Source organism: Momordica charantia, assembly GCF_013281855.1.
Source record: "Momordica charantia cultivar OHB3-1 chromosome 5 unlocalized genomic scaffold, Mcharantia_2.0 BLBB01000005.1, whole genome shotgun sequence".
Taxonomy (NCBI): Eukaryota; Viridiplantae; Streptophyta; class Magnoliopsida; order Cucurbitales; family Cucurbitaceae; genus Momordica; species Momordica charantia.
The window spans coordinates 17,474,562-17,479,109 of NW_028275163.1; the positions used below are offsets into that span (position 1 = coordinate 17,474,562).

The window sequence follows — 4,548 nt, forward strand, 5'->3', positions numbered from 1 at the left end:
TATATATATATATATATATATATACATGCATCTTGAAAATCTCGTCTGCTGTACCTTCCTCTTCTGGTCGCAGAAAACAGAAGCACACTGCACAGTGCACACCATTATTCTGAATCCTAATCTCTCTCTGCAAACTATCACCTACTATCCATTTATTTTGCTACACGCTTACACCCTGTCACCCACTGTCCATATATTCCATCATATATATATATATATTGTTATAATCTAATATTACATATATATAAATTATAATTATAATTAATAATTCTTATTTTTTAAAACTCAATCTCATCCATCAATCCATTTTAGAATAGATCTCAACCATCCAATTCTTTTTAGGGTTTACTTTCAACTTCTTCCTATTCTTCTCCTTCTCTAACATTTTCATTTCATCTTCCTCTCCCCCATCTCTCTTTACAATCTTCAATCTTCAAGAGTTCAAGCTTAGTTCAATCTCGTCGCCGCCGCCCTTGCTCTCGTTGTCGCCGCTCTTCCTCCCCTCGCTGCCGCTCTTCCTCCTATTGCCGCCGTCCTTGCTCCCGTCGTCGCCGCCCTTGTTCCCGTTGTTTTCTCCTTCCGTCGTCGCCGCTCTTCCTCCTGTCACCGCCGCGTTTGCTCCCGTCGCCGCCGCACTTGTTCTGCCGCCCTTATTCCCGTCTGTTTTCATTTCAATCTCGCGGTAAGTTCTCTGTTTTGTTTTGCCGAGTAGTTTTTTTTTTAATCTATAATTATACCCAAACAGATTTGTTCACATAATAAGAATTGTATTTTTGAATAAGAATTGTTGCAGGTTGGCTATTTGGATTTTTGAATAAATTTAATATTTTAGCTAACTATTTCATTATATATATCGAAAACAGATTTGTTCGAGTAGTAGATCCATTCGTCGCCGGTGAAGGAAGTCGTCTCCGGTGAGTTAATTAGTTTCTAGCTTACTGTTTTATAAATTAATAAATGTTAATTAGTTTTTAGTTTACTTTGTATGCATAGACTAAAATATGATAAATAGAATGTCTTGTCTACGAAATATGATTGAGTTGAATTTTTTCTTTTGTTATTAGTATCTATATATTGTGGCTGTGAATTTGTGATTTTAATGTATAAAGTTTATTGATTGAGTTGAAAGCTTAACTACAACGCAATGTGAGTGGGTAATGATTTTTATTTAATTATTTTTTGTAGATGGAAAGTAGTAGTGCAAGTGGATGTAATAATGAAAGCCCTTCCCCCAATATTGATATTATTTCTAAGACTGGATCTAAACCACCCTTACCTTCCAATCCTAAGAAAAGACCAAGTAGCCAAGTAAATCTTCGGTGTGGGATCATTTTACAAAAACGGAGAGGGTAGATAGTGATACAGGATCTAGATGCAAGTGCAATTATTGTGATAAAGATTATGCTTGTGACACTACATCTTGTGGAACTAGTACTTTATGGAAGCACTTAAAAAATCAGTGTAAAAAGTATCCATAGGGAGGAAGAAAAAGGACAAACTACTTTAACTTTCCAACCTGATAAAGATGGCAAAAGTGGAAGTAATTTCGTGTCTACAATTTTTAGTCAACAAGCATCTAGAACGACATGTGCTAAGATGATAATTATAGATGAGTTACCATTCAGATTTGTAGAGAATGAGGGATTCAGATTATTTTGCAGTGTTTCATGTCCTAAGTTTGAATCTCCATCGAGAATAAATGTTGCTAGATATGTGTATCAACTCTATCTTGAAGAGAAAAAACAGTTAAAATCTCTTTTAGTCAAAACTTCTCAAAGAGTTTATCTTACAACTGACTCATGGACTTCACTGCAAAACATTAACTACATGGTACTCATGACACACTTTATTGATTCAGAATGGAACTTGCAAAAAAGAATTTTAAACTTCTGTCAAATTGAAAACCATAAGGGGGAGACTGTTGGCAAGGTTATTGAAGGTTGCTTGTTGGAATGGGGGATTGATAAAATTTTCACCATCACAGTTGATAATGTAAGTTCCAATGATGTGGCTATTTCTTATATCAAGAAGAGACTCATAAGTTGGAAAACTCTTATCTTAGATGGAGAATTATTACACATGAGGTGTTGTGCTCACATCATAAACTTAATTGTAAATGATGGCCTGAAAGATATGCATGACTCCATTTGTAGTGTTCGTAATGCAGTAAGGTATGTTAGATCATCACCTAAGAGATTGTCAAGATTTAAAGATTGTGTAGAAAAGGAAAAAATCGAGTATAAAGCTCTTGTTTGTTTAGATGTGGCAACCCGATGGAATTCTACTTATTTGATGCTTGAACATGCTTTGAAATTCGATAAAGCTTTTCAAATATTAGTGGAGGAGGAGTTGGATTTTTCTAATTACTTTAAAGCAGATGAACAAGGAAGCAAAAAATTGGGGCCACCAACTTCTGATGATTGGAACAATGTGAATGTCTTTGTAAAGTTTTTGAAGGTATTTTATGAAGTCACTACAAAGATAAGTGGTTCCCTATATGTGACTTCTAATTCTTACTTTCATGAACTTTATGGCATTCAAGAACTTTTATTGACTTGGAGTTTGAATGAAGGTTCTATTTTATGTTCCATGGCTTTGGGTATGAAGAAAAAGTTTGACAAGTATTGGGGTTCAATTGAGAAAATGAATAAGTTGATATTTATTGCTGTGGTGCTTGATCCTCGCTACAAATTGGATTATGTAGGATTTTGTTTTTCTAATTTCTATGAGGATGCTATAGCTAAGGAGATGCTTGATAATATCAAGACGTATTTGGTTCGTATGCATGATTTCTACAAATCACACGATAATACTCTTAGTCTTGATACTAAAAGTCGTAGTACTGAGCTTTCCCAATCCAGTGCTACCATGGATATGGAAATTGGTGGAAATGTTCAAGCGAGTAGTCTTGTAATTCAAGATACAAGAAAAGAAGAGAAGAGAAGAGTTCTTTAGAATTGAAGAATGATGTGGATCGATATTTGACTGACTCTTGTGAGGAACTTAATGACAGTTTTGATGTTTTGGCTTGGTGGAAAAATCATGGCTATAAATATCGAGTTCTATCAAAAATTGCACAAGATGTTTTGGCAGTTTCAGTATCTACGGTTGCTTCTGAATCAGCATTCAGTACAGGAGGGAGGATTCTTGATTCTTTTAGAAGTTCTTTGTCTCCTAAAACAGTAGAGGCTTTGATATGCACACAAAATTGGATTCGTGGCAAATCACTATTATTAGATCTTCCTCCACAACTCGAAGAATTGGAGATTTGTGATAAAATTGAGACAGATAACTAATTTATCATCAAATTGTCCTCTATTATTTTCTATATATTTTTTAGATTTTATACTTTCTCTTTTTTATTTTTTTTCCAGAGAGTTCGCACTACTCCACCAACACCATGCATAAATAAATCTCATTTGATTCTTATGATTTCGATGGTAAGTAAAATAATTAAATATTACATTAATGATAAGTACTTATCTTTGTTGTTGATATTTCAAAACTAATTGTTATTATTGTATTTGAATTTTCAGGACTAGCATATGGAGTCAACGATCAAAATCTTTTCGCTTGTTTCTCGTTGTGTCAATTGTGGCTTGTAATAAAGATTTAAGAATTTAATTATTCTGTTTGTTTGAATTTAGTCTTTAGATAAACTTTGGAGTTTGGATGACTACTATAATGTGTAAGCTTTTAATATTGTTGAATTAGGGCTTACTTGTTGGTTTCAATTTGGATTTGGAATTTAGATAAACTTTGGATAATGTAAAATTTTAATATTTATATTAAATTACGACTTACATGTTGGTTTCAATTAAGATTTGAATTTGTGCTTAAATAAGATTTTGATTTTTCTATATTTTTTTGGTCTATGTTATAAACAACACAAAAGTAAATTAATAATTAAAAAAAAAACCGACAACCCAACCCGACCCAACCCGAATTTGTTGGGTTGGGTTGGGTTGGGTTGGCCATCGTTTTACAACCCGTCGGCTCCCACAAATTCCCAACCCGAAAATTCGGGTTTGTCCAAAAAACACCCCCAACCCGACCCAACCCAACCCGTGAACACCCCTACACACAACAATTCAATATGCAAATATTTATTTTAAGCCCTTAACAAAAATCTATGAAAACAAATTCTTATTTACTATCAAGCCATAAAAAAAGAGTAAAAGAATATTACTAATATATAATCAAGGTTTTAGAGGGGAAAAAAAACTAAACTATTCAATATACATTTGTATACAATGGGATAGATATGAAATTTACTAATCACATCAAATAACAAGCAGTTTAGTTCTAATAATTCTACACAATTACGTGCATCAACCCAAAGAATGAACAAAGAAGAGTAAATGGACAAGAACTCACGAAATCAAAAGTTATAGATAAAAAAAAATTCCTTTTTGGGTGTAAGAGAGACGAAAAAATTTAAAAATAATTTTTCGACTTACGATTTAGCAACTTTTGAAGATGAATATACTGCTAGAAGTTGCTACTCAATCTTAAAAGAACAAGATTTTTTTTTATTATTGCTTAAAA

General features: G+C 33.1%; 1 long non-coding RNA gene across 1 annotated transcript; it reads left to right on the forward strand.

Moving 5' to 3' along the window:
- The first annotated feature begins 396 nt into the window (after positions 1 to 396).
- Positions 397 to 3,757, forward strand: LOC148211475 (uncharacterized). Its single transcript, XR_015790961.1, has 4 exons — positions 397 to 682; positions 864 to 914; positions 3,375 to 3,440; positions 3,537 to 3,757. It is a non-coding gene; the product is annotated as an uncharacterized LOC148211475 (long non-coding RNA).
- Positions 3,758 to 4,548: the final 791 nt, after the last annotated feature.